Genomic DNA, 18,229 nt, shown 5'->3' on the forward strand with positions numbered 1-18,229 from the left:
AGTGGGAACATAGCACGCTCAGGGGAAGAGGTGGGGCCGGGGCGGGGATTTGGGGAAGGAGTCAGAATAGGGCAGAGAGGGGGCGGAGTTGGAGCAGGGACTTTGGGGAAGGGTTTGGAATGGGGGTGGGAGAGGTGGAGTTAGGGCAGGGCTGGGAGCAGAGGGTGGTGGAGCCCTCACCGGTGCCAGTAGCAGTCGGCGCCTATGCCTCATGCAGTGTTTGAGCTGTGTATGTGTAATACTGAACTGAGGGCATTCACACAGCTCAGGGTTTGGGGCATACTACTAAATCAAGCCCTACTACACAAACCACATAGAGAAAAAGGCTAATTTTCAACAGTTTATAACTAGGCCAACTCTCATCTTACTAGCAAAAGGCACCTCTCTGACCTCAGGGCAGTTCCCCTGCCAAAATCCAAGTCCAGCTGTAAGCAATGAAGGTGTTAGAGGTTCTCAAAACAAAAAAGGTTGCAGGCATATATATTGGAGGGTGTTAGGAAACATGAATATGAGAGCACTGCTTAGAACCTCTTCTAATATGAAGGAGGGAGTGGTGAAGAGAGGGAAACACTGGGGTCCAGCAGCCAGAGTACCAGGCTCGCTGGTGGGAGAGCTGGGTTCTGTTCCTGGCTGTGAGCCCATGGGCCAGGTGGGGCGAGTAGCTTCCCCGCAGCAGCCTGGGCTTCTTTCCTCTGCCTTGTTTGTAAGGTCCCTTGGGCAGGATCTGCCTCTTCGTACCGTGTGTACAGTGCCCAGCGCAAAGGGCCCCGGCCCCCGCTGGGGACGCGAGGCGTCGCTCCCGGGACCCTGGGCAAGGCTTGGCGGCACTAACGAAGCCAGCAAGGAAGGGAGGGCGCTGGAGACCCGTGGCCTGGGCGGCACCTGCCCGCCCTCTCACCGTCCCGCCCCTTCTGTCCTTCGCCGGGCCTGCCGGGGGGGGGAGGCTGCGCCTGCGCGCTCGCTGGAGGGGCTGCTGCTCCTGCTCCTGCTCCTGCTCCTGCTCCGTGCCCGGCGCTCGGACCCGCCTGGCTGCGGGTGAGGGGCCGGCGGCGGGGCAGAGCGATGAGCTCCCGAAAAGGTACCGTCCTGGCCGGCGGCGGGAGCCCGGCAGCGGCAGCGGCTCCTCGGGGGTGGGGGCTGGGGAAAGTACCGCGCGCGCCCACTAACCTGTGCCCGTTTCTCCCCAGTGCTGGCCCTGCAGGCCCGGAGGCGGCGGCCCAAGCAGCCCGCGGCGGCCGGCAGGAGGGACAAGCACAAAAAGTGAGTGCGGAGCCTCGGCTCCCCCATAACCTGCCGGGCCCCCCATTCCTCTACATTCCGCCGGGACCCCCCGCGGGACTCCCTCTGTCCCACCGGGTTGGGACATCTGGACTCTATATATCCTTTGGGTACAGCCCCCTCACGGAACCCCCCATACTTCTCTGGCACCGCCTCCCCCCGGGACTCCACATATTCCGCCAGCATGGGGCTCCCTCAGGACCCGTTGACATTCCTTTGGGACAGCCTGCCCCCCACGAGACTCCTCATATCCCACTGGCATTGGGTCCCCCAGGAACCCTCAACATCCCTCTGGGATAGTCTGCCCCCCGCGAGCCCCCTTATATCCTGCTCTCATCGGGTCTCCCAGGAACCGTCGACATGCCTTTGGGACAGCCTTCCCCCCTACAGGACCCCCATCCCGCTGGCATTGGGTCCCCTGGGAACCTTCGACATCCCTCTGGGACAGCCTGCCCCCCACGAGACTCCTTATATCCTGCTGTCATCGGGTCCCCCAGGAACCCTCGACATCCCTTTGGGACAGCCTTCCCCCCTACAGGACCCCCATCCCGCTGGTATTGGTCCCCCAAGAACCCTCAACAACTCTCTGGGAAAGCCTCCCACCCACAGGACTCTCCATATCCTGTTGGGATAGACCTCCCACGGGACCTCTCCAGGACAGCCCCTCCATCTTGCCAGGGCACCATTGGGACCCCCCTTATTGCACAGGGTGGTCCCCCCAGGCTCCCATTCCCACATATCCCTCCAGACAGCCGCCTCCGAGCCACCCCATATCCCTCTAGAATAATCTCCCTTGTTAATAATAGCCCCTGCCCATGGGACCTTGGAACCCCCCATATCCTACTCGGGAAGGCTCTTCCGTATTCTGCTGGGACAGACCTCTGTCTTTCTGGAACAGTCCCCCCACGAGCACCTAGTATCCTGTGAAAAGAGTTCTCCCAAGATTCCCCTTCCCCCACCCCCATATTTCTCCAGAACAGCCACTCTGGGACCCTCCAATATGCCGCCTGGGCACACTTCTCCCTGCCCGGCCGCCCCTCGCGTGTCCTGTAGGGGGGAAATCCCTCCTGACTTGGGGGCCACCTTTCCCACCAGAACAGACCCCTGCTGGCCCTCACATTACCCCTAATATCCTACTGATAGAGATCCTCTCCTTTGCCCCATCCAGCTGGAACAGGGGGTACCCTGTATACATAGCCCATTGGGACAGGGTACCTCTTCCTGTGCACCTGTCCCTCATTCTGCTGGAACAGGACACCCCTGGACAGTCTTTCATCTTTGCAGGACAGATCACTCCCATAACTCTGAGATCTGCCTGGATCTCCCCCTCTTCCCCAAATTCCTTCTAGGACACACAAGGAGAGATGGTCCCCTCCCAGCGCCAGCCATAATACTCCCACTGGGATACCAACTCGCTCCACACTTCCCTATATCTGCCCAGAGGACCGGACCCACTGGGATACCTACTCTCCCTATAGCCCCTTTTACCCTTTGGACCCACTAGAATATATGCTCCTCCCATATATATATGGCATCCCCCATCCAGCTCTTCATATCATCCTTATATAACCCACAGCCTCATGGGCTTCTCCTTAAAATCCCATCAGACTTCGCATGTATTTATTAGATTACTTTTTGCCATGTTCTTTATCTGCCCCCCACCCTCCTCCCAGTGGGCCATATTTCCATGGGTCTCCTCCCAGGACATCCATCTCATCCCCATTTTTTCTTCTGGATTTATGTAGAAAGATATAAAGAAACAGATTCAATCATTCTGGTGCAATCTTTTCCTGCCCTTTCAGGGATGGGTAAAAGCAGCAGAGGTTTACAACTTTTGCTGTGTTGTTCTTTAGATGTGGATAGTAGTGGTGCATCCTCATCCTGTTCTGCTTCTGCTGTATGTTTCCAATGCTGTGTGTGAAAAAAGCATTGTGCTTTCAGTCATATTAAACATTTTTTAATGTAAGAAACCAAGTTTTGTGGCATAGTTGTACTATGTGGTTGGGTCCATTATTTCCAAAAAAACATTTTGGAAGGAAAATTTGTGATCATCTTACATAGAGTTTGTATGCTTTTGTTTGTCACTTCAGAAACACACATTTCTCAGAAATGATTTGACATTGTGTAGACATTTTACGATTTTCATTAGTCAATATCTGTTTAGATGTTAAAACTACAAAGTGGATAACTTTAACTGATGCTTCAGTAAAAAAATTGCAATGGTTAGTACGCTTTTGGTGAGTGCTGCCTTGTGACTTTGTTTTGGTGAATGAATTAATTAAATGACATTATATTAACACATACTTTTACTGAGCACAGAACTAGAATTTTTTTAAAGTTAAACCACGGGGCAAACTGGGTGCTGGTAGGTATGAGTGTTCAGTCAGTTGATGACACAGTCTGTTCCTGGCCACTCGCCATACTGAGTTGGCATTTCCAGATGCAGTGCCCCAATCTATTCTGTTGCCTTGGGAAACAGTGGCTTTGCTACAGCAAACAGTTTTCCTTTCTTTTCTACTGTGTATAATTTCTTGTCTCCTTAACCCGTTTTACATTACCTAGTCCTTTTTCTCTGGTTTACTCTTTTGGGTAACAATATAACATCTTAACGTAAAATTCTGAAAGACATGTAGCTCTTTTGAACACTATTGTGTAGTTTCTTCCCAAAATTTTGTTAAAGCTAGTATTCAACTTGATTTCAGGTAATAATAATAATACATTGTGGGGATTTTCACATTCACTTGGCTTGTTATTAACCCAAACACTACAGTATCGGGATCTCAGAATAATGGGTGGATTTGGTATGCAGTACATACAAATTGCATTGATAAATCCCACTGTGTGAGGCAAGGGAGTCATCAAAGCCATTGATAGAACTTTGTGTGAAACAGTTTTTGTTTAACTGCAGGTCTGCTTTGGAAAGGGACTGTGAAATGATGCCTTCAACAGATCTTCTCCCTGTCTGTTTTGTAGTAAACGTACTTGTTTAGTGTTCTTTATTTCTCAACATTACAGAGCCAGCGCAATTGTGGAAGAGACAGCTGGGTTCTGTTTGGCTCTCACATTCAACTGAATTGTAAGGCCTTGTACTCCTATTGTAGTCCTGCAGTATACTAAGGACAAAATTTTCAAACTTGGGTGTTTAAGTTTAGCACGTGGATACAAAAGTTGTTTGTGGAATCCATGCAATATACAGTAAAAAGCAGCACACGGTCTGTTGCAGTGCATTGTTCTGTTTGCTGAGACTTTCAATGTCTCATCCTAGGAAATCATTCCAGGATGCAACCATTGGCTTTCTGAAATAGGAAATGCTCCAGAAGCTGTAACATTTCATATAAGGCCACTGTCAGGTAGGTGTGTTGGAACTAAATATAGTGATTTAGGTATCAAGACATCAATCTCTGAATTCCTTGATGAAGTCAGAATTTGCCAACATCCAGTGCTTCTGTGATGAACTGTGAGAACCTGCTCATCAAGCACTAAATAGTTAAATTAGTAAAGAGATATGCCGTGCAGAAGGTTCAATCTGAAGTAATTGCATTACATTTATGTAAAACTCTCTGTTGTCTTCAGTAGGACAGTTGCTTTTACAACTACAGGCTGGTTCAGCATAGGTCCACTAAAAATGCATTATTTCGATTTGCCTTTGCAGGCACAGGGAAGTACAATTTGTAATCCTTTTCACATGCAGTTGGACTGGAGGGTGAATCCATCATGGTGAAGGGCAGGAGACATTAGTGTGCTGCAGTGGTGTGTCCCATATTTTGTTCTGATTTCTCTATTTTATTTTCCTATGCTATTTTCTAAAAAAGTCTATAAAATAATGTAAACCACATGGCCAGGTTCTGACCATGGATTTTGAAAGGAGTTTCTCCTATCCCTCTGTAATCCCTTCTTCTACCTTTTCCCTTCAGAAGAGGACAGCTGGAGTGGAAGCTATTGCCCTTCTCATTTATTTATTTTTTTCAGCTACAACAGAGTATCATGGAATGGGGGAGAGTCTCTCACAACCTCTGTTCAAATAAAATAAATTGGGTGGGTAGCAATGGCAAGTTTTAAACCACTGGACACTCAAGAACTACAAGCTGTGGAATGTGCAGTAGATAAAATAAGGTGGTTGCCAATGTATCTTTCATGAATTCTTAATTTTTCTAATAGATAAGGTCTTTATCTCTGGCCACATGCCAGTTTGCTTATTACAATATGAAAATATATTTTTGATCACTTCAATAAAATTTGCCTTAGATTGTAGAGGAAGGGGGTTGGATGGGAAGCAGAACGGTCTATGGCCTTACATAGATTATCAAGACAAAGTGTGAAAACTGGATTTTGAAAGAGCTCCCACTTTCAATGATAAATGTTCCATATTGTGCATGTTAGTTGCTCTTCTACATGATTAGTCTTGTCTCAGATAAAAGTTTCATTCCAAATTCCAGACATGTTGTTTCTGTTGATATTCTGGTGTGGTAGAGAGGCTGTTAATCACAAAGCTTAGGCTGTCTAGTTAAGTCACAGGCATAGCTAGAGAAGTGATTGTTTCACCATTCTGCTACTATCAGGTTGAGGGAAAAGATCCACAATATCTTTTCATGCTACTGACTGTCTCCATTTTCTCCTCCAGTGGCAACCTGCTTCTTTAATTGAGGAGCAATAAACTTCAGACCATTGTTGTCTGGTCTGTTTGTAAACAGAGTTGACTTTTTGCATTGATTTAAAAACTTACTTATCTTAGTTAAAAATATCCTTAATTTTTTGCATGAATACTATTTTGGGGTTTGGTCTACATTGGCTGAGGCACACAATGGTGCGCAGGATGGATTGATTTCTTTTACCCTCAACTAATGTTCCCCATCACAGCCGTGGACGTTTCACGCCTCATGCAACAGATCCTGTACACTCAGCTGATCCACCCTGGAGAAACACGTAAAGTAAACAGATCAGCACAATGGAAGAACGGATAAGACCAAGTTTTCTGAAGCCGTATGCACTGAAAAATACCACATTGTACTGACCAATGTCAAATAAGGTTCCCCCTACCTTCCCTTCAGCCAGAAGAGATGGTCCTTACACCATGCTCCAAAGATGATCTTTCATGATCTGTTAGACCAAATAAAGAGATTCTGGAGATAAGAGGTGTCCAATAAAAATTTTCCTACTTCTGCTATTATTTTAGTCTCCTGGACTGCCTTCTGCGTGGTAGGTACTATGCAAATATAAAAGAAGGGATATTTTTTGTTCTGAAGGGCTGGTCATCTAAAAAGATATAGACAATGGATTCAGCATAAAGTAAAGTAGCCCCGGCCTATCAGAAGGAGTAGTTTATGTTTTAGTCTTACAGGAATTGGCTGAGGTGCTCTCTGGAAAGCTAATGTTAATTTTTAATGAATTGTGAAAAACTGGGGAGGAAGGAAGCCAATGTTATGTCAATATTTAAAAAGGACTTATGGGATGATCAGGGTAATTATAGGTTGGCCAGCCTAACACTGATCTCGTGCAAAAGAATGGGACAGCTGTTGTGGGACTTTGTTGTTAAAAGATGGAAACATAATACCAGCCAGCTTGGTTTCATGGAAAATAGAAATTAACTCCGTATTTGTTTCCTTTTTATATACATCTCTATTATAATATTTCCCCTGAGAATATCAGTGGTTATAACACTTAAAAGTGTGCTAAGATCTTCAAAGACATAAAATAAGGCAGCACAGCTCAGAGGACCTCACAAAAATAACCAAATGTAAATGAAGGATTGGAGAAAAAGATGTATCACTTATTTTTGTATCCTTTTACCCCGGTTCTAATCCTGCCTAGCTCTCATCTTTTACTTTTTCCCCCATACTATCATTTCAATAATTATTTGTATTGTAGTAGTCTGTAGAGGCCACACTCAGCATTAGGGCACCACTGTGCTAAACAATTTTTATAAATGTATACATTTCTCTACCCTCTCCCCGCAACTTTAGTCTGTGTGCTCAGTGTTCTATCCATTCCTAAATTTAATTCTTTATTTTACAGTTGGTGTCAGCTTCTGTCCATTTCAACTGACTTACCCAACCTCCTGTTCTCCCCTGTTATTTTTCCATACAATCCCTAACTATACTCTGGTTCCTCCTCATGGCTCTGCGAACCATCATCCCTCTAAAAAGTTCAAAGAGGAGTGGCTTTGTTAACGTTTCTGGAGCATTGGTGTTGTGAGCAATTGCGCTTGCCACTATCTAAACTGCGAGGTGCCCCTGGCATCTCAGCCACACCCTTGGGAGTTACTGTCCAGATGGTGTATGGAAGGTAAGGTAGAAGGGCAAGAATGGGCTAAAATATTACATACCTTACTGTAACATAACAATCTATATGTACTGTCACATGGCAAAATTGCAATCTGACAAATTTTTGTCTAGCACTGACAGGTTTCAGTGTGGTAGCCGTGTTAGTCTGTATCAGCAAAACCAACGAGGAGTACTTGTAGCACCTTAGAGACTAACAAATTTATTTGGGCATAAGCTTTCGTGGGCTAAAACCCACTTCATCAGATGCATGGACTGGAAAAAAACAGTGGGCAGGTATATATACATAGTACATGAAAAGATGGGGGTCAGTGCTAACGAGACAATTCAGTTAAAGTGGAAGCAGGCTAATGTCAACAGTAGAATATTGAGGGAGGAAAAATCACTTTTGAAGTGGTAATGAGGCCAATGTAAACAGAGTGACCCATTTCAAAAATTGACAAGAAAGTGTGAGTAACAGTAGGGGAAAATTAGTATAGGGAGATTAGTTTTTATAGTGACTCATCCACTCCCAGCCTTTATTCAGGCCTAATTTGATGGTGTCCAGTTTGCAAATTAATTCCAGTTCTGCAGTTTCTTGTTGGAGTCTGATTTTGAATTTTTTTTGTTGAAGAATTGCCACTTTTAAGTCTGTTATTGAGTGTCCAGGGAGATTGAAGTGTTCTCCAACTGGTTTTTGAATATTATAATTCTTGATGTCTGATTTGTGTCCATTTATTCTTTTGTGTAGAGTCTGTCCGGTTTGGCCAATGTACATGGCAGAGGGGCATTGCTGGCACATGATGGCATACATCACATTGGTAGATGTGCAGGTGAACGAGCCTCTTATGGTGTGGCTGATGTGATTAGGTCCTATGATGGTGTCCCTTGAATAGATATGTGGACAGAGTTCGCAACGGGGTTTGTTGCAGGGATAGGTTCCTGGGTTAGTGTTTTTGTTGTGTGGTGTGTAGTTGCTGGTGAGTATTTGCTTCATGTTGGGTGGCTGTCTGTAAGCGAGGACTGGCCTGTCTCCTCACTCTAACAGACCTTAGGGATCGTCCTTCAGGATAGGTTGTAGGGTATGCCCAAATACATTTCTTAGTCTCTAAAGTGGCACAAGTACTCCTCGTTATTTTTGTCTAGCAGTGTTTGTTTGGGAAGACTGAGATTTTCAGACTAAATGTGTACTTAAGGTTAGTAAAAGGTACTCTATACAAATAGTATCTTGTTACTGCACTGCATATTTTTTAGCCAATAGCTGTTCTTGATAATAGTGGGGAGTCAGGTTGCTGAAACTCAGTGTGTTCATTAGAAATGTACCCCTAGGTTTTGTCATGTCATGCTTGTCCCTTTTCAGGAAATAAATTGGCAACTTTTGATTTGGTATAGAAATTCTGGATAAAGGACAAATGTGTTTCACTAAAATGTCATGTTTAGTGTCACTTCTGAGATGATCTTATTTGGAGGGTGCCTGTAAAAAGGCAATCATGAAGAAATCTCTAACTCTTGAGAAATAAAACTGCTTATTGACTGTAGTTGTTTCACAGTTTTTCTCATCTAAAAAGCTATCAGTAAAAACACTAACTTTTCTAAGATACAGGAGACTGAGTTTTTCTTTGTCCTCAGGGATAGGAAAATAACATTGACTTTAAACTATGGTATTGAGTGTCTCGTTATCATTTTAGAATTCTGGCAAACCATGCATTGACTATAGCCCAGGGTTGTTGAAGTCCTTGGTTTTGTTTTTGTTTTTTGTAATCTTTCTGTTGTTGTTGCTGCAGTGATAAAAGCCAGAATTTGTGCATTTACAAAATCTGCGTGTTAATTTGTAATATTGGAATCACTTATTTGAAAACTAGCAAACACAAAGCTTAGTACTGTAAAAAATTGTACCATATTATAAGTATATTCTGTTAATTGTTCAAAAGAGTTGCATCTCCCTTGTGCCATTTCTTGGAACAGTTGCCGTTTTCACTTTTCCCTTTCTCCCTTGGCCTTGTCCTAACTAGTTTTAAAATGGAATTTGATTAATTTATAAATGGGATTATATTACTGGGTTGTCTGCAGTAGCAGCGGACAGGACTCGATTACCTGGGAGGTCCTTTCCAGTCCTATTTTTCCTTTTCTGCCTTCTTGTCTCATCTTTGTTCATATATTTCCCTCCAGTTTGTCATCTTTGATTGTTCTTTGTTTCCCCTGTAACTCACCTGAAGGTGACATGCTACATGGGGATGCTACTGGTGGCCCCTTGTGGGCTGTATGTTTTTGTGGCAAAGTGCAACAGGAGAAGAGAAGAGAACTGAGCTGAGCTTGTGGCCCTATATGCTTGAGGTGCGCCTGTTGTGTGCTGTGCCTCCCTTAAAGGTTGCTACAAGTGCTGAAAGCATATTACCAGAGGAGTTTATAGTCCAGCGTGATGTATTTTTCTGCATTCCTTCTTTTCTCTGCACTGTGGCTCTTTCTCTTCCAGACTGTTCAAGGAGGGGAAACAATGTCTTATTGTATGCATTTATATAGTGGAGTAGAGTTAAAGTTGCTGTGGGATCCTTAATTCTGAATTTCCTGACTTTTCCTTCATTAAAATCTCAACCTAATTATTGCTTTAACATAGTCTTTGTGTATAACTTACTTTATTCTGGCACAAAAGAATTATATTTAATTTGACTTAGGTGATTTAACCCTGACACATACATTACATAACTAACTAAAAATCTTTAAGATGAAGTATGAATATTCCACACAGTTTATACATCAGTGAGTTAAAATACTGATGTAAAATTTAAGCTGGCACATTTCAAAAATAGACTGACCTATGAGCCACTCTACACACTTACTAATGCTTTCATTATCTCCATTACTAATTATGTACTTCATAATACAGGAGCAGACTGGTAAATTCTTAAAGGTAAAATCTGTAGAAAAATATTAATCCGGGAACAAATCTTACAGTATGAAGTCAATATCTTTGTAAAACTTCAGAACTGAGTAATCCTGTGAGAGTTTTGTTATGGAACTTTGAGCAGAATAAGGTGTTAATTTATACAGTTTCAGATCATAAATATAATAAGGTCCTATCCTCTTACTTTAGACCAGTATATCAATGGCTAATTAGTATGCTTTTTGTCTACTTTGCATATTCAGAAATATTTTCACAGCTAATGTGTAATTTTCTGTTAAATGCTCCAGAAAAAGGTGAGAGAGAAACTCACATTGACATAATTTAGTAGTGTTTTGCTTCAGCAAAGTTTAGGCTTGTGTATAAGGAAACATGAATGTGCGTGCTGGAACTGTCCAAAGTAAGTGTTTTTTGGAAAATTTTGTACTTAGGCAGATTTCTTAGTTTTATGTGTGTTTTATTTCACAGCTGATATTTATTTTTGTTATTCATGACAGTGTCCCTCTGAATGGCCTCTTGTTTCTCTTTAGGTAAGATGTATTGAAGGCAGACCAAATTAGTCTGAATTACTTGCTTACCTTTAATTACAACAGCACTTACTATATAACACGCATGTAAGCTCTTTTTCTATTTCTTTTTCTTACAAAAGAATATATAACCTATAATAAGGTTGTATATATGGCAAATGCAGGAAACAGTATCAGATAAAGTAAAATTTTCATAGCATGTTTCATAGTGTGTTTAATACTCTCTAAATATAGTAGAGAAAATTTTATTCTCAAACCACGGATCTGATTGTCTTTAGGAGCTTTGACATTTTGCCAATTACCCAGACTTTCAAATTGGGTTTCTTCCAAAGTAGTTTGACCTCTCTGTGGCTCTTTGGGGTTATGGGTATGCACATTTAAGTTTCTCCTCCTCTGGGGCTCATGCTGTTAGTTAAGGGCCAAATTCAACCTTGAACTAACAAACTGTGCATTTCAGCAGACCTTCACCACTATTCCACCCTATCACATGTATAGGGCCCTTCGTTTTCGGTTTCTGTTTTATTTAATTTTTCCTGGGAATTTATCGGTAGTTTTTTTACTATAACAAAAACAGGTGAAAATTGGTGGAAAAAACTATTAATATTTTTTCTGAGTAAATATTGGGGTTTATTTTGGTGGATGGAAGGATGGGGAAAAAGTATTCAGTAGATTATGCTTTGATGAATGGAATTCAATGTGGTTTGCTGTAGAGGTAAAACAGAACTCAAAATATAATGCCATTTCTGAGTTTAAGAAAACAATATTTCTCTAATCCCCAAATAAAACTTCTCATTTGAATAAACAGTTTACTGTTGTAGACTTAGAACTGTTAGTCTATAAATATTTACATTTAATAATTGGGCCACACCACTTGCAGCGCATACACTCAACTTCATCCTTTTCTCCTTTTTTAAAAACTTTCAAATATTTTCTTGTGTTCTGAAACATCTTCTGATACAGATTTTCATTTTCTTCCTGTTTTAGTATGTCAGATCTTTAAACTGTAATCTGCTAACAGCTTGAAATGTGTACGTGATGGGTCTGAGATTCATCAGTACGTTCAGATGCGCATGCACTTTGGAGCTTGCATGCGTGCCTGTTTGTTTGTATCTTCTAGACGAATACATAACCTTACTTCAACAGGCGTCTTCGCATATACACACAGACTAATGTATTATCGTAATTCATATATCTTCTTTGAATGATACAAAAGGTGAAAATTGGGGAAAAAAAAGAATAATACTTTTCTGTGAAATCCGGGATTTTTTTGGTAAAAATTGGTTTAAACTGAAAATGAAGGGGCTTACACATATAGTTGCTTATTGAGTCAGAACTTTTTCTATTGATATGGGCTAACATTAAGAGGGCTTTGGTATTGTGTGTGACACAACAGGTGACTGGGGTAGCCCTCACTGGAAATGCCAAGGTCAGGGCAGGCTGCAAAAGGGAGAGCAGATACTCCCAAGATTGGTGGGTAACACTGAAGTTAAACTCCATAGCCAGTCACAAACTGTGCTCCTGATCCCCCCCACACTGGTTATCAAGAAGCTTAAAAAAATAAAATAAAAATCACACAGCCCCCTTTATTGCATTCCAATTCTCTGGTTCTCAATCAGGTCCTAGGTCCAGTACAGTGAGAAGTTGTTTAAAAACTCTGCCCACTATACCAAAATGTTCTTCTGACCCCAAAGGGTCAGTCATGTTGCCAGGTCAGTATTAGTTTGGATCTTACTCAAAATACCATGCTGCCAGCCAATCCTTTAAACTCAAGGTTTATTATAGAGAAAAAAGAAAGAACAGGAAGAGAGTTGTTTAATGGTAAAGCAATCAGATACATATAGACTTCAAAATCCATACATCAGGTTCTTAGCAGTATTGGTAAGTTTGCTGGCTTGAAAGTCCTTCTGGAACACATCCACAGCTAGGATGGGTCATTCAGTCATTTGTTCAGAGCTTTATTTGTAGAAAAGTTGCTCCAGATGTAAGAAGCAGGAATGAAGACAAAATGGAGGGGATGCAGTTGCCCTTTATATTCCTTTTGCCATGTGGCTTGTATGTCCTGTGTCCCAAACACAAGCTTCACAGCATATGGCATTGAAAGGCCTTAGAGTTCAGTACATAGGCATGCCCCTGTTTGGCTTGCTGACCCATAAGGTGTAATCCTTGTCTCCTTTCAATGGGTTCATTGTATAGCTGATGTCCCTGGATGGGCCATCAAGCAGGCCTAGTGCTGATGCCAATCTGAGGGTGTCACCCAGAAACACAGCACAAGTTTGGAAATACAGATATACCATACATATCTTTTAATTCATAATACAAAGGCGGTACAAACATATAAACAAGATTATCATACTTGGCAAATTATAACATTTTCACAGATACCTCACACGGCATATTGGGTCAGATTCCTTGCAATTTTATAATATTGGAATCAATAATATCATAAAGTGTCCCACATATTCCATACAGTGCATTGTTTTAAAACTCCTCCATAAGTGAAGAAAGACAAAATTCTTTTAAATTTGAAATGAATTGAGTGCTCATGTTATGTTCAGACTTAATACCCATGAAAGTAGACTCTGCTTTCCACAAGACTAGCATAGCACAGGCCATAATACTGTAAGGTGCTGTGCATTGATCCAATGGTGTGATTTACTTCTGATGTGGAATGACCACCAATGTTAGGAGAGAGGAGTTCAGTCTCTTGCACATCCATTCACTCCTTTGCCTTTCCACTGAGACTGTCAACTACAAGAGTGCCAATTTTGATGGTGATAATTGTGATATGGACACCTGTCTACTAGGCACTAAGCTGAGAGCATCAGTTAGTTTAATCTGGTCTACCAAACATCTATTAAAGAATTCCTTTTGGCCTGCCAGTCTGAATCAGTGACCCAGAAGTAAAATACTCCATTCCCATTCCCAGTCTCTTCAGCTATGCGGTCTTCAATAAGACCGTCATGAACTGGGGTGGCCAAACTTACTGACCCTCTGAGCCGCATACAACAATCTTCAGAAGTTCGAGAGCCAGGGCACATCTCCTGGGAATCGGGGCTTCAGCACTCTGGGAGGCACCTGCAGGGGCTTGGAGTTTCAGCCCTGCTCCTGCTGAAGTCCTGAGCTCCCTGCGGGGCTGAAGCCTCTAGTCCCGCGTCCCTGCTGGGCATAAGGTCCCAAGCTCCCCTGACCCAGTCTGGTAGGTGGAGTGTGTGTGTGGGGGCTCTGTGAGCCACACTTTAACTGTAAAAGAGCCGCATGTGGCTCACAAGCCAGTTTGGCCACCCCCGATCTAGAAAGTAGGGTAAAGTTATCTATTCGGGAGGCTCATCCACTTTTTTCCTGTTTTCTAATAATAAGGGTGCATATGTATTATTGAGAGGTGATTACAGTTGACTACAGTGCAGTAATTGAGAATGCTGAATTGGAGACTGAAGACCCATTGTGCATGTCCCAAGAACATGATGATGCAAAAAGTCAAATGATATCACTCAGTGTACTAATATTGAGAAATAAAATAGTTAATGTATTTCATTTATGAGTTTTATTTTTCAATATGTAGAAAAAGAATACTCAATTTTCTTGTGTGATGAAGACAAATTTAAAATTTAGGTATAGGCTTTTTGCAAACCGGTCATTTAGATCCCATATTTGTCAGAATTGGCAGTAAAACTGTTTGGGTTATATTTTCCTCTAAATACAGAAAACTTAAAATTAATAGTATTTATGTGCATTGTCAGAGGGAGAACATATTTTTAGACTCGTGAGATCTTAGTTCTACTCTCATCATAATCTCTTGTATATATCAATGCTAAATGTGCAAATTTTATATCTCCTGGACCACTGGTGGTAAAATGAGAACATTATTTGAAAACTAGCTTTGGAAAAGGTCAGTGGGTCTGCATTTATTTTCTGGTAATATATTCAAGGAAATGCTCAACAGTGCATCACCCTATAAAGTAGAAATGCAAGCAGTTTGGTAAATAGTTTGAAAGGCATCACCGTAGCTTCATCTTTCTGTCATGTGCAACTTCGTACAGAAATGCACCTCAAGGTTCCACGACCAATACCTATAACAGTCTTGGAGATTCTGCTTTTCAGGGCTCCCATAAGATGGGTTTATAAGACTGCCCTTCCTTCTTTTGGCCTCAGATAAAGCTCCAGTCAGGATGAAGAATATTTTGTTGCCTCCCTCCCTTAGCAACATCCCTCGCTCTGGCTCACAAATCTGTTCTACAGAACCAGAAAACACAGAGCTCTGGCTGACAAGTAAAATTTAGCTAGATCTTGGTACATTGCTCAGGGGTATGAAAAATTCACATCCCTTAGCACCATAGTTAAGTAGACCTAACCCCTGGTGTAGATACATCTAGGTCAACAGAAGAATTCAGCTTAGGGAGGTGGATCTACATTGATAGGAAAATCCCTTCCATTGAGGTAGGAAGCATCTGTACTATGGCATTACATTTGCATAGCTGCAGTGCTTCAATGCTGCCACTGCGGTGGGCATAGCGTATATATGCCCTAAGCAAGTTACTGCTGTCAAGATGGCAACTGTTCCTCAGTGTGGGGGATGTCCTGTTTATGGAGCAGGAGTGATCTCAATCGGCTGTCTGCTTCCACTCCTCCTGCTTCCTGAATTAGTGCCTGGGAAGCAAAGTCTGCAACATACCTCTTCACTGAGTGGTTACTGGGCAGGTGCTGCATGGAAACTTGTGGCTGAAACTACACACAGGCACCATGTAATGGTAAAGAGGAGTCAGAATCCCTTTTCCTGAGCTGCTTCCTTGCTGTACCTTTTTCATTCAGCCTTCTTCCAGGCCTGCTACAAGAAAGTAGTTCCTCCTCTCTCCCTTCTCCAAGTTGCTGCTGCTTCAAATGGCCAGTTGATCTCATGGTCTCCTTCTCTCCTGTCCTCACAGTCTGCAATGGTTCTGTTCCAGCCCCTCTGCCCATTCTGGTTCTGCTTCCACAATTGCATTATTTCCTCCAAAGATATCATGGCATGTCTTCCTTATTGCTATGCCCTTGCTCTCTCATTAGTCCTGAAGGATATGAGTGCAGAACTAGTCTTTTCTCCCCTGCTCTTCTGAAGAAGAATGCTCCTCAGAGGGATCTAGCTGTCAACTGGATGGCACTTGGATACCGTGGTGAGAGATGTGTTTGCAATACTAAAACGATAAGTAGCAAGACAGTTCACATCAAAGGACTTCAAAGCCTTGACTGATGCATCTTCTCTGCCATCAGTCTCTTTAAGAACAAAGTTGAATGGAGAAGTTGAGAGAGGCAGGCCAAAAAATAATTTAAAGAACCACGAGCAAAAGACACAACAACTAACAGCATTTTTTTAAAGTATATCAGAAGCAGGAAGCCTGCCAAACTATCAGTGGGGCCACTGGACGATCAAGGTGCTAAAGGAGCACTCTAGTAAGACAGGGCCAATGTGGAGAATCTAAATGAATTCTTTGCATCGGTCTTCACTGGAAATGGCCCACCTTGATTATCATACACATTGTAAGGAGAGTGATCACTTTACATTAGCTACCAACAGGAGAGTGGGTTTGTGTGGAGGGGGGTGGGGAGAAAACCTGGATTTGTGCTGGAAATGGCCCACCTTGATTATCATACACATTGTAAGGAGAGTGATCACTTTACATAAGCTATTACCAGCAGGAGAGTGGGGTGGGGGGAGAGAAAACCTTTTGTAGTGATAAACACCCATTTTTTCATGGTTTGTGTGTATAAAAACATCTTCTGTATTTTCCACAGTGTGCATCCGATGAAGTGAGCTATAGCTCACGAAAGCTTATGCTCAAATAAATTAGTTAGTCTCTAAGGTGCCACAAGTACTCCTTTTCTTTTTGCGAATACAGACTAACATGGCTGTTACTCTGAAAACTGAAGAGGATGTGAGGGCAATTTCCACACCTGAGCCATTCCTTTTAGGTGACAAATCTGAGGAACTGTCCCAGATAGAGGTGTCAGTAGAGGAGGGTTTGGAACAAATTGATAAATTCCACAGTAATAAGTCCCTAAAAAAGCAACTCAAATATGAACTGCAGAAATACTAACTATGGTCTGTAACTTATCACTTAGATCAGCCTCTGTACCATGTAGTGCTGATCATTAAAAAAGGTTCCACAGGTGATCCTGACAATAACAGGTGGTAAGCCTGACTCCAGTACCAGGCAAATTGGTTGAAACTGTCGTAAAGAACAGACTTATCAGACACATGAGGAACACAGTTCTTACAGTGGAGAGAGGTAAATAGGGCAGTCCCCCACAGATCTATGTTGGGACTGGTGCAGTTCAACATATTCATAAATGATCTTGAGAAGTGGGTAAACAGTGAGATGACAGTTTGCAAATGATTCAAAATTATTCAAGATAGATAGGTACAAAGCTGACTGTGAAGAGTTACAAAGGAATCTCACAAAGTTGGCTGACTGGGCAAGAAAATGGCAGATGAAATTCAATGTTTATAAATGCAAATAAACATAATCCCCACTATACATACAAAATGATGGGTTCTAAATTTGCTGTTCCCATTCAAGAAAGAGATCTTGGAGTTGTGGTGGATAGTTCTCTGAAAACATTTGCTTAATGTGCAGCTACAGTCAGAAAAAATAACAATGTTAGGAACCATTAGGAGAGGGATAAATAATAAGACACAAAATATCATAGTGCCACTATATAAATCCATGGTATGCCCATACCTTGACTACTGTGTGCAGTTCCTGTTGCCTCATCTCAAGAAAGATATATTAGAAATGGAAAAAGTACAGAGATACGCAACAAAAATGATTGGGTGTATGAGGAGAGATTAAAAAGACTGGGACTGTTCAGCTTGGAAAAGAGATGACTAAGGGGGGATATGACAGAGGTCTATAAAATCATGACTGGCGCAGAGAAAATGAATAAGGAAGTGATATTTACTCCTTCACATAGCACAAGGACCAGGGTTGCTCAATTAAATTAATAGGCAATAGGTTTAAAACAAACCTAAGGAAGTACTTCTTCAAACAATGCACAGTCAACTTGTGGAACTCACTGCCAGCAGAAGTTGTGGAGGCTAAAACTGGGTTAATAAATTAGATACGTTCATGCAGGATAGGTCCATCAATGGCTATTAGCTAATATGGTCATGGATTCAACACCGTGCTGTGGGTGTCCCTAAATCTCTGACTGTCAGAAGCTGGGCCTTTATGGCAAGGGTTGGATCTCTTGATAAATTGTCCTATCTGTTAATTCCCTCTGAAGCATCTGGCACT

General features: G+C 42.3%; 1 protein-coding gene across 1 annotated transcript in view; it reads left to right on the forward strand.

Annotated features, from left to right (window-relative positions):
* Positions 1-1,012: 1,012 nt before the first annotated feature.
* SRPK2 (SRSF protein kinase 2) overlaps positions 1,013-18,229 on the forward strand; it is a 307,162-nt gene continuing 289,945 nt past the window's right edge. Inside the window, exons 1-2 of the mRNA XM_077835698.1 lie at positions 1,013-1,078; positions 1,188-1,260. The gene's annotated coding sequence lies outside the window, so the exon portion shown is untranslated. The remainder of the gene's footprint in view (positions 1,079-1,187; positions 1,261-18,229) is intronic.

The sequence above is a fragment of the Eretmochelys imbricata genome, chromosome 1, assembly GCF_965152235.1.
Source record: "Eretmochelys imbricata isolate rEreImb1 chromosome 1, rEreImb1.hap1, whole genome shotgun sequence".
In the NCBI taxonomy this organism is placed as follows: Eukaryota; Metazoa; Chordata; order Testudines; family Cheloniidae; genus Eretmochelys; species Eretmochelys imbricata.